This window comes from Miscanthus floridulus, chromosome 2 (assembly GCF_019320115.1).
Source record: "Miscanthus floridulus cultivar M001 chromosome 2, ASM1932011v1, whole genome shotgun sequence".
Lineage (NCBI taxonomy): Eukaryota > Viridiplantae > Streptophyta > Magnoliopsida > Poales > Poaceae > Miscanthus > Miscanthus floridulus.
In genome coordinates this window covers 172,861,809-172,874,138 of record NC_089581.1, presented here as the reverse complement: position 1 = coordinate 172,874,138, position 12,330 = coordinate 172,861,809, and the positions used below count along the sequence as shown (strand labels likewise).

The 12,330-nt window shown below is 49.0% G+C and overlaps 1 long non-coding RNA gene and 1 pseudogene across 4 annotated transcripts; one reads left to right on the top strand and one right to left on the bottom strand.

The window, feature by feature from the left end:
• Positions 1 to 4,950: 4,950 nt before the first annotated feature.
• LOC136537465 (probable signal recognition particle 43 kDa protein, chloroplastic) lies at positions 4,951 to 5,684 on the bottom strand (annotated as a pseudogene).
• Positions 5,685 to 9,065: 3,381 nt separating this feature from the next.
• LOC136540697 (uncharacterized) lies at positions 9,066 to 11,838 on the top strand. Of its 4 annotated transcripts, XR_010780015.1 has the most exons (6): positions 9,066 to 9,636; positions 9,903 to 9,946; positions 10,191 to 10,249; positions 10,348 to 10,667; positions 10,882 to 10,981; positions 11,064 to 11,838. It is a non-coding gene; the product is annotated as an uncharacterized lncRNA (long non-coding RNA). The 4 variants fall into 4 exon arrangements; XR_010780013.1 differs by having other exon boundaries at positions 10,882 to 11,838; XR_010780014.1 differs by having other exon boundaries at positions 9,900 to 9,946; positions 10,882 to 11,838.
• The last annotated feature ends 492 nt before the right edge of the window (positions 11,839 to 12,330 follow it).

Sequence of the window (12,330 nt, the reverse complement as noted above, 5' to 3'; positions counted from 1 at the left end):
CATCCGAATGCCCTCAATAGGTTCACCCAGCTTTATCTGGAACAGCTGCCGCCGCCGAGCCATCAGCGGCAGCACCCTCCGGCGGTGGAAGGCAGCCACGACCACAGCCATGGTGAGGCCATGGCCCCGTAGCCTCGCCAGCCCCTCCAGGAGCGGCTCTAGCTTAGGCTGGTCGTCCTTTGGGACGTCGTACTTCCATCTCTCCGGGCAGCTCCCCACAATCCGCCTAGTGTAAGGGGGAAGTCCTCCGTCATCGTTACGAAGGTAGAACCAGCTCGTGTACCACTGTCGATTAGAGGACGCGAGCTGGGCCGGGATGTAAAGGTGCTGGCGGTCCTGGCGCACTTGGAGAGTGCAGCCGCCGGCCCTCGTCGCCTTCCTCTTACCCGACGTACCCATCGGCTTGGTAGTGCACCCCACCCGGAACAGGTGGAGCCACAACTCCCAATGGGGAGCAATCCCCAAATACCCCTCGCAGATGGCAACAAAGATAGCCGCCTGAGCGATGGAGTTGGGATTAAAGTTGTGGAGCTCCACGCCGTAGTAGTGCGGGAGCGCCTGCATGAACCGGTCCACCGGGGCGCCGAGGCCGTGCTCGTGGAAGGAGACGAAGCTCACGACGTAGCCGTCGCGAGGCCTCGGCTCTGGCTCACCGTACAGAGCAATCCACTCTGGCATAGTGGGGTCTATCATCGGGCGGAGGAGTCCGCCGTCGACAAGCGACTAAAGCATCTCCTCGGTGACATTCGATGGATCCTAGGGGTCCGCCTCAATAACGACGATGTCGCCGACCATGGGTGCGATGGAGGAATCGAGTGCGGCAGTGAGTTTTTTCTCCCTCTCCCACGCTCTCGCTTTTTTCTTACTTTCTTCCTAGGCTCGCTCTTCTCTCCTCTTCCTCCTAGCACCCGCTGCTCTAGCAACGGCTCGACGGAGGCGGTGCTAATGCAGGTAAGGTAAGACGAGGAGGGGCGAGACTCTTTGGGTATTTATGCAGGGAGGAGGCAAAACAAACGGGCGACGAAATCAGGGAGGTTTTCACCCTGATCCAGTGCGGTTAACCACGAGCCGATTTCATCGGCCCATGCGCCCACGTCTCTCGCATTAAATGCGAGGACAGTTATGTCCCATCCACCACATCACACTCAGCCACTACGGCAGCAGGCGTTGTTTCGACTCCCCATGAAACCGCCTCAAAAGGTGCACCACCCGTAGCCAAGCCAATAGGGAAGATATTCTTTGCGGCCTATTCCTTTCGTATGAAGGAACCAGGCTCTGAGCCTATTACGATCTAGGGGTTCGAAGGCTGGGCCCCAAAGGGTTTCGACAGCCACCCCAGGATAACAGAGTTAGGGACGACCATGGGCGAGCCTATATGGGGCTGAGGCCCAAGCAAGCGAAATGCTTGGGACGCCCAAAGTCATGTCCGAGACCAGTAGGGAAGTCTCCAAATGGGATCCCACCGTAGGGAGGCACCGAGCCACCGAGGCCCAGCGAACTTCCTTGGCACCCACTAGAGAAATCCTCTGGTACTCTTGGAGTGTGTCTCTAGACCGCTAGCTGTCCCCTAGGGAACGGGGTTCGGGCCTCCACTCGGACTACCCGATAACAGCTCACCGGAAGTGCCACCGCTCGTGCCCACCGAGGGTAGCGAGACACATTTCACCCCTCCTTCCGAGCGAAAAGGAAGCATGAGGGTCGCATAAAAAGTCAGGGGAACCCCCGACGGCCTTCTCACTCTATGCAGAGGCTAAGGTGCTCTTCCTGCAACCTTGCCGAGACCCAGCGACCCCGGCTCGCACTCGAAGGCCCTCGGCAAAACAAACCCTCCTTCCGAGCGAAAAGAAAGCGTGAGGGTCGTACAAAAAGACAAGGGAGCTCCTGACGGCTCTCTCACCCTATGCAGAGGCTAGGGGGCTCTTCCTGCAAATATGCCGAGACCCCACGACCTAGGCTCACGCCCAAAGGGGCCTTGGCAAACAAACCCTCACGCGCGAGGGGCGTATAAAAAGCCAGGGGAACTCCCGACGGCCCTCTCACATAGAGGCTAGGGGCTCTTCCTACAACCTTGCCGAGACTAGAATGGGCTCGGCAAACAAATCCTCCGTCCGAACAAAAAGGATATGTGTGGGTCGGATAAAAAGGCCAGGACACCCAAGACAAAGACAAACGGTCTAAATCCGCGCTAGAGGTTTTGTTACTAACATGATAAAGGGCACCGAGCCCGTTATGGTCCAGGGGTTCGAAGGCTGGGCCTCCAAGAGGTTTTGACAACCGTCCCAAGGCAACAGAGTCAGGGACGGCTTTGGGGCAAGCCTACGAAAGGCTGAGGCCTGAGTGAACAGTCGCTCGGGGCGTCCTAAGTCATGTCCGAGACCGGCAGGGAAGTCTCCGAATGGGATCCCACCGTAGGGAGGCACCGAGTCACCGAGGCCCAACGAACGGCCTCGGCACCCACTACTTGGAGTGCATCTCTGGACCACTAGCCATCCCCTAGCGAATGAGGTACGGGCCTTCACTCGGACTCACCCGTTAACAGCTCACCGGAAGTGCTACCGCTCGGGCCCATCGAGGGTAGCGAGGCACATTCCACCCCTCCTTTCGAGCAAAAAAGAAGCGTGCGGGTCATACCCAAAGTTAGGGGACCCCTGACGGACCTCTCGCTCCGTGCGGAGGCTAGAAGGCTTTTCCTGCAGCCTCGCCGAGACCCCCGCAACCCGAACTTGCGCTTATGGGCTCGGCAAATGTGATAAAAACTACTCGCTCAAACGTGAAAATGAAAAAAGCCCCTGGACGAGTAACCCCACTCCTCTAGGGCCTCAGGGGCTACACCCGGCGGGTGTGCTCGCGCACACCCACCGGAACCTCAAAAAACAAAACCCAATTCCTACAGGAGCGGGTATAAACCAAGCCTCGACAAACCCTCAGGGAGAGTGCACGCACTCCCCCGGAGGCTCGGGGGCTACTGTCGGGTACCTTAGAACAGGGTACCCCGAGCGAACGTCAAAGGGGTCGCTTAAGTCCCATCAAAAAACAAAGCTAGAAGATAAGCCATGGACCCCTCACCGCCACGTCCGAGACCACCAGGCCCTCCGCCTCGCCTCGAGCCTCGCGTAGGAGGTCTCGGTGCCCTGACACAATCTTTGCCTCATGCGAGGCTCTCCACGGAAGGCCTCGGCAGGGAACACGATCTTCGCCTCACGCGAGGCTCTCCACGGAAGGCATCGGCAGGAGGTACATTCTCCGTATCACGCGAGGCGTCTCGCGGAAGGCCTCGGCAAGGGCTCCGCTCTCCATCTCACGCGAGGCCTCATTCTCCATAGCGCACGAAGCCAGCTTATCCATAATCTGTCGCCCCTGCCTTGGCCGGTCTTCCCGACAGCACGTCATGTCTCATTAATACTTCAACCACTCCCGCAATTTCAGCCGGACGATGGCTCGACGCCACAGAATGGCCGACGGGGCCCGAGGTCACATCAGCGCCATACCGGCTGGGACAGGGCACGGCGGGGATTACCGGCCACTATGTTCTGACGCTGTGCCCACGATCAGCGCCCACACTACACTGTGTACCGCGATCCCCGCCTCGAAAACAACATCGCACGGACAACTTGGCCCAGGTCATCACCGCCTCCAAGCCGACGCATCAGATCAGCCGCCCACTCGAGGCCTCGACACTGTACACCAAGGTCTCGGCTATCTTGGGGTTCGTGCCCACCGAGACCCCCCACTACGGTGTGGCCTCAACGCCGATCAAGCCTCGGCCTCGCGCATAGTCCGTCCATAGTGGTCTGCACATCCACTACCGCACCCACTCCAAGGCAGTCCTAGGGCTCCCACGACGCACAGGATCGGATAGGACTGGCACGCCGCCCCAGTGCTCTAAGGACGGACCACTCCGACGGCCACGCCGCCACAGGAATAGGCCACAGGGCTCGGACATGCCACCCCTGTTGGCACAACGCCGCATAGTTAACACATGTACTGTCCTTGTCCTCCCTTCAGCTATAAAAGGAGAGGACTTGGGCCACTTAGAGAGGGGACAGACGGAGAAGAACACCTTGTAACACACACATACGTACACATCCCTGCCGCCTGAGAGCAACATCTCAGACGGCCCACACGACACCTTGCCGAGACCTAGGACTAGCTCCCTCTCTCTCCTAGCTTGTAACCCCCTACTACGAGCACTTTAGTGCAAGGAGTACAAGATCGATCTCTCAGACTCAACGTAGGGCGTCGATTGCCTGAACCAGTATAAACCTTGTATCTCTTTACATCACCATTCGGGATTAGGGGCACGCAGTTCTAATTTACTGGTTGGTTGAGGACCCCCGGTCCGAAACACCGACAGTGCTATAGTAACATATGTGCTAATGATAGACTAATTAGGCTTAATAAATTCGTCTCGCGGATTACTCACAGATTCTATAATTTGTTTTTTATTAGTATCCGAACACCACATGCGATGCCACCATGTGACACCCAATGTAACACCCCAAAACTTTACACCTTGGATTTAAACAGGGCCTAAATGCTCCGCTCTCCTCTTGCATGCGATGGATAAGGTGGCATCGTGTGAAGGGTGTAGAAGAAGACGACGAGGCTACAGCTGGAACCGTGGTGGCCACTGTGATCGGCAAATATTTCTGTAAGGCCTTGTTTAGTTTCTTCTCCTAAAGTTTACTCCCTATTCTATCGAATATTTGGACACATGCATACAGTATTAAATATAGCCTAAAAATAACTAATTGCAAGTTTGCGACTAATTTACGAGATGAATCTTTTAAGCCTAATTAGTCTATGATTTGATAATGTGGTGCTATAGTAACACATATGCTAATGATGGATTAATTAGGCTTAATAAATTCATCTCATAAATTACTAATGAATTCTATAATTTATTTTTTATTAGTATTCGAACACCTCATACGACACCCCATTAACACCTCATACGGCCGCTGCGAGCGCGCGCAGGCACTCCTCGGAACCTAGCCCTGCGGCGAAGTGCGCCGCGGTGCGCCCCTACGTGTCCTCTGCGTCGGGGTCCCGCCGCAGCGTCTCGTCCATGAGCATCTCCGCCAGCACCTCCATGTCCGCCTTCTTGGTCGCTGTCCACCACGGCGTCTCGTACTCGGCCACGACATCCACCGCTATGGCCTCCGTGGGCACCCACGACGGCTCGTGCCCGTCTTTCCACTCCACCAGGTACTCCGTGGCGACGGCGGCAGTGGCCGAACTGTCCTCCGCAAACACCGCGCTGCTGACGGTGCGGCTGGAGACGATGCGGTCCACCTTGCCGTACGCCTCCTCGTCATCGCCTCCCTTGCTTGCTGGCTCCTTCGGCTTCTGGTCCTGGAACAACGCGGCGGCGATGAGCCGGCGCGCACGAAGGCGGAGGAGAGATGGGGGAGCAAGTGATGGCGATGGCGTTCTAGGAGGGCTCGGGTTCGGAGGCTTGAGGCGCGAGAGCGATGGATGTCGTAGGACGGCCTCCATTGGTGTAACCGGCGGGAGGTCTCTGGTGGTGGCACGTGTGGAGCGAACACGAACACGGTGGGTGGTGATGTGTTTGCTGTGCGGAGGTACTAAGGGATAAGGCGCGATGGGGCTCCGGCCTCCGGATACTGGGGCGTCACGGGACGTCCGATTTGGATTTGGACATTGGCGATGGCTAGACGCATATTTCGATCCGTGGGCCGTTATTTATCATACCGGGCCTAATACAGCACAGAGTTTTCGATTGAACATTTGGCCCAAACAAGTTTCCTTCTTTGTTTTCGAATTTGTAGTTTTGCCGTGCGTTATGATCGGATATGACCTAGTACTCAATGACACAGGATTTATACTGGTTCAGACAACGTGCCCTACGTCTAGTTTCGGTCGATCGGAGATTTTATTCCTGAGCCCAGGTGCTCGAAGTTTGCTGTGGGGTTACAAACGAGTAGGAATAAGAAGGGGATGTTAAAGTCCCGGTCGGACTCTGAACCAAAGGGCCGAGAGTGACGGGGGCTCTAACGTGCGCTAAGTATTGGAGTGTGCGTTGTGTAGCTTTAGAGTTCTAGAACTATTGAGTTGTTTGAGTCATCAGGTCGTCGAATCGTCTAGCTTCTCTTTTTGGGGAGAGCCAGAGCAAGCCAAAGAGAATGTCGCTCCAGAGAGGAGAGAGTGCATCCCCTTTTATAGTTAAAGGGAATGGCCCTACAAGTTAGAGAAAGAGAGAATGGATACGTGTGCTACCTAGTCTTGTTGCCCACGCTTGTCGGGTATGAGACGGTCGTCAGTGCCCATAATATTGTTTATGTCAGACGCATGTGGCAAGCTCTACCGTGTTCGTAATAAATAAAAATGAAAAAGACAAAACCGTATTTGAAAACCACCTGTAATCAGTTTAGGCAGGTAAAATAAATAGTTTTAAAAGTTAAGGGAGGTGGTTTATCCAGTTTTCGAGTTTAGAGAGAAAAACTAAACTTTGAGGATAGTTTAGAGAGGTAAAATAGACTTTTTCCTATTGAATTTGGGTGTTTGCTGCATTACCTTGTGCTCAGCGTCCATCACACACAACCGAGCACAATCAGCGGGCTTCAGCTGGAAATACCGTTTCTGTAGAAATGATAAACTCTTTTGAAAAATGTCAGACAGATTGTTTGAAAAGATTTTCTCTAATCTCTACTATCATCTTATTATTCATGGTTTTCTAAATCCCCCATAAATCACTACAAATGTAAAGAAACCTTGGTCTTGGGATGGGAATGGGTCAACCCGGCCCATGGCTCCAAGGCCAATTATAAGGGTGTGTTCTTTTCTCTAGTCCTAATATCAGAGACTAAAACAAGAACTAAAATAGGAACTAAAATAGTGTTTGTTTTCAGGGACTAGAAAGGACTAAAGAGGAGGAGAGTGACTACGAGGGAGGAGAGAGAGGGAAAGATATAGGCTATTTAGTCCCAATTAGCGCCCCCAAAGACTACTACATTTTAGTCCCTAATTTCTATTTTAGTTCCTTGTGTTTGATTCAAAAGTACTAAATAAGACTAAAATTTAGTCTTTAATCTTTTCTCCCACGAAAAAGAACACGTCCTAAGAGCCACAAGCCGACCTATTTCACCTAAAGGCTTATAGAACCGTTAAATATATATGACCGTATTCGTACGATGGGGGCATGTACCCCTAGGCACCACATCTGTGTTCGTGTGTGGAAGGCACCGATCTACTGTTTCCTGTGGCAGCCACTCTTAACAGTCTTAAGGCCTTGTTTAATTTCTTTCTCTAAAATATACTCTCTGTCACATCGAATGTTTGACACATGCATAGGTATTAAATATAAACTAAAAAATAACTAATTACACAGTTTGTGACTAATTTACGAGATGAATCTTTTAAGCCTAATTAGTCCATGATTTTGACAATATGGTGCTATAGTAACACATGTGCTAATGACAGACTAATTAGGCTTAATAAATTCGTCTAGCGGATTACTGACGAATTCTGTAATTTATTTTTTTATTAGTATCCGAACACTTCATGCGATGCCACCATGTGACACCCGATGTGACATCCCAAAATTTTACATACTGAATTTAAACAAGGCATAAATGCTCCGCTCTTCTCTTGCATGTGATGGATAAGGTGGCGTCGTGTGAAGGGTGCAGAAGAAGACGACGAGGCTACGGCCGGAACCGTGGTGGCCGCCGTGATCGGCAAATATTTCCGTAAGGCCTTTTTTTAGTTTCTCCCCCCTAAAGTTTATTTCATATTCTATCAAATATTTGGACACATACATAAAGTATTAAATATAGTCTAAAAATAACTAATTGCAAGTTTGCGACTAATTTACGAGACGAATCTTTTAAGCCTAATTAGTCAATGATTTGACAATGTGGTGCTACAGTAACACGCGTGCTAATGGTGGATTAATTAGGCTTAATAAATTCGTCTCATGGATCACTGACGGATTCTATAATTTATTTTTTATTAATATTCGAACACCACATATGATACCTCATTAACACTCAAAGTGACCCCAAAACTTTACATCGTAAATTTAAACAAGCCTTCTGAGCCAGCAGCAGCTCTGGCGCTGCCAGAGCCCCTATCTGCTAATCCAGCAGCGGCTCTAGCACCGTCGGAGCTGACGACAGGCGGTGCGCGACCATCGGCAACGCTGGCAAACAGCATGACGCATGCTACCACCGTGGCGACTGTTGCAACTCTCATGGTGAGAGGCAGGGACTAGGTGTCGGGTTTCTTAGGCTTAAGGCTTGCTCTGGTGGCTTATAAAGTTGCGCTAGTACTGTACTATTTTATAAGTCGAGTGACAGCAAATACTAAGGCCCTATTTGGTTCTGGGACTAGAGACTAAAAGAGGGGCTAAATAACATATTTGGTTTTAGGGACTAAAGGGCTGAACAAAGACTAAAATATCCTTCTTCTTTCTTTGGACAGAAGTGAGGGAGGAGAGAGGGAGTGATAAGAGCTGTAAAATTGATCTATTAGTCCTAAAAAGTCTCTCCCAAAGGACTAGTGGATTAGAGACTAAAAATATTTCTAGTAGTCTCTCCTATTTAGTTAAAAGAGACTAAAATAGACTAAAAAGTAGTCTCTAGTCCTATAAAACCAAACAAGCTCTAAGGATGGACGTTGATAACAAGCGTCCATTAGGGAGCCATTAATGGACTAATACAACAGTTGGCAAAATTTTGTTCCTGTGGCAACCTACAAAAGTAAAAAGGCTATCAATTAGGGGCCAAACTGGCGTCCGCTTCAGATCAGTTTGTAGCATTGTGTTCTCTATAACAAGATCTTCAAAACACCTATATTCGAATGATAAAATATGTTAAACTACAATATATTAACTAATACAGAAACTAAGAAGCAACTCATATAGTAATTTTAATCTCTACTATAATAGACTAATTAAAATTATACTAGATCTCTAAATAAAACATCCCCGGCTGATAGAATCGAGGACTGATAAAACGTCCGAACCAAATCCGACGGTCCCTCTTCTATACGTGATGCCATGCTTCTCACCCAGGCTTCAAACGCACCCAGGCACTTCCGCCTCCGCACCGTGATTCGGTGATTCCCAACCCGCGCCCCATTTTCATCTATCTTCCAAAATAAACAAGATTTGGGGAGGGAGAGAGTCCGGGGAGTGGAGTCCTGGCAGCGACGGTCGCTGAGTTCGAGAAAGCCCTAGACGCCGCCGACACTTCAACCTCTGAGGGCCTCGCGGCGCTTGAGGCCTGCGACTCGTCCTCCCTCGTGCGTGTCGCCGATGCCTCCGCTGCGCTCTCCACTTTCTCGAGCCCCCTCGAAGTGCAGCCACATCAGTGCCTCTCCCCCTGGCCTGCTTCGTGGCTGGCCCCGCGATGCGGGCCGGGTCTGAGGCCGCTGCATCACGGCGGAGATGGAGGCGGGGGCGGGGGCAGGGCCAGGACCTGGAACGCACGGCGACGACAGGCCGTCCAGTCCGGCCCGCCCGTGGCTCCGTGCGCTCGATGCTCGCTGCCGTCTCGAAGCCGGCGCGCCGCCCGCTCCGATCGCCCCCGCCGTCCTCGGCATCACACGACAGTTGCCCAGGTTTTCGTCGGGCCCTTCGCCATGTCTTCGCCAGCGACGACCAACCAACAGGTATGCCCATCCCTTATCTGTTCTCCCAGTTGTGCGATGCCGAGAACCCATACCCTAGCTTAAGCTATTTCGTGTACTCGGATCTGATCTAATTACAAGCGTGTACATGTATCTTGCCTGCAAAATTCGGTTTTGCTGTAAAAGTTATCGGATCCGCCCCTGCAGTTGGTCTTGGTTTGTCGGTTTCCTCTGTAGAGATGGAGGGTTAGGGAGGAACTAACTTGTTTTTGTGTCTACATTGGTACCTGGACTTGCGAATCCAGCAGAAGCAATTGGAGAGCTTGGTAAATCTACTGGCAGAGGCAAGTAGGTAATGTTGCTATGCACCTTCCGCTCAGTTTAGCAATATCAAAATTGCTGGTAATTTTGTCTTGTAGATATGTGATGCTAATAATTTCTATTTGTGTGTTACTAATTACAGCTACTGATATAGTGATATATAATCCATAACAGTTTAGTTTGTCTGTTCGTTCATAATTTCATATGGTATGTTATTGAGGTTTTTTGTTATTTAGATAAGTCCACACACTGATTGTAATTGTGCCTTTTGGCAGGTTAGTTTTTTAACAGAAGCTCAGATAGCCGGATCTCCTATTGAAGTTGTTATGAAGTGGTAATTTTTTAAGCTTTGTATTTTAGGGTTTCTGATGATAACTTGTTGCGAATACCATGAATTAATTTATTCCTGTCGTTGTTGTGTTCACTGTTCAGGCAACCAAAGAGATCAGGGATTCAAGATTGAGGACTCACATACTGACTACTATGAAAAATATGATGTCACTTCGAAGGAAAGCATCTGGTAATATACCTCCAGGAAGCAGTGATTCATCTTTTGCTACTGTTGATGGCAATAATTTCATGGAACTTTTCTGCATTCTTGGAGTCTGTGAAAAGCAAAAAAAACCTGGGGAGGCACTCCTGATTAAAGCAAAATAAATGCAGTGGTATTTGCTTGCCATGATTGCTTCATGGTTTCCAGATGTAACTCCTCTCTCATGCTTAACTGTTTGGCTTGAGATTGCAGCCGCAAGGTAATAACTTGAGCATAGTATGATTTTTTTTTGCTAACAATATTTTAGGGATGCACATGAAAATAACTTGCTATGCCCTTTCCAAAAAGAAGGGGCTAAATTATATTTATATGATATAGTTTGCATTTTATTTTATAACCCATTTTACATTTGCAATTTCATTTTTTATACAAGAACAAAAGCTCACTGCTGTTATTTTCTCAATATTGCCCAGGTTCATATTCGAGTGGCGATGATACTACCTTTTCTTGTTGCATGCAGTGTCAAACTGCAGTGTGGTATTTTCTTTCCCCTTGCTCCAAATTAGTGCTTGGGTATGAGAATTTGAGAATAACTCACTTGATAAAAATAGACCCTGAATGCATTAGTGACTCCAGAGTTTTTGTTTGATGGCAGAAATTTTGAATGGGTGGGCTCCTTATTAAGGAACACTGGTGTTGCTCTTTCACTATCTGAGTGAAAACTGATAATAGCTTCAGTGGGGTTCCTTTGTTGAATCAGCGAGGTTATTATGTCTGAATCAACTTATTTAGCCATTGTTATACAAAATGTTTAGGGTCAAGATGGTTGCAGAAGATAGTTTATCATCTCTGAGCTCAAGTGAGGACGAGCCAGATTTCGATCCTGTGGATTCCAAAGAGATTCAACACAACTCAGGATCAGTTTCTGCTTCTATGGAGTCACATCAAAAACAAACAGCAAAAGAGAGAGCTATCAGGCTGGCCCCTAAATTTGCAAGTTGAGAGCTATCAGGTTGTTCCCTAAATCTGTGCGAGTGTTCTCTTCTCACTTCATCTGGAATCGACATTAAGTTCTTAGAGAACTTGTATATAGATGACTGCACAAACGTGGATGCTATGCTGATTCTTCCTGCTCTACAGAAGAATAATCATCTAGAGGTTTTGTCAATGTCTGGAATACAATGTGTGTGTGACAAGTTTGTGAAGGGGCTCATTCCTGTACATGGTTCGAATCTGAAGGAATTAGTGTTTGCTGGTTGCTTTCAAGTCTTTACAGATTCCTACTCTAGGCAAAAGTTTTCTTTTGGAAGTATCAGTACCATAGTTATATTACTATTATGCCAGTATTCAGAAGCAACATGGAGCTGCATATCTGACTTGCTATCTAAATGTAGTTTTATGATTTATTTATTTTTCTAGATGTCATCGTAGCGTTAGCTTGGGCAATATACTAGTAATACAAGTTACCTTACCATAAAACTGGAGAAGGGACGAAATATGTTGCAAACTAGGGAGCAAACAAGATGCAATTTTTTTTTTTTGAAAGTAAGATGCAAACTTGGGGGAGGGGGCATGTTAAGAACAGTCCTAACCTGACCCAGCTCATAATTTATTCGTCCCCAATGAAAGCCAGTTCTCGAGGAAGTCTTTCAGACACATCGGCACCTTGTCCCCAGCCCAGAAGCCTCTAAAAAAGAGAACCAGACGAAGTTAGGTAAAAACACACTTGAAAAGGCACATGATCTGTATTATAAGAAACACCAGAAAGTATGCAGTTAATATTTCCTTTCGGAATTTTCGTCTGTGAGGTTACCCCTACTTGTATTTTGTTGTGTAGAACTGGACGCATGATGAACAGTTTTAGTTTCATGTTCTGCCGGATCTTTTGTAATCTTCTATCTTTATTAACACCCCTAAAAGAA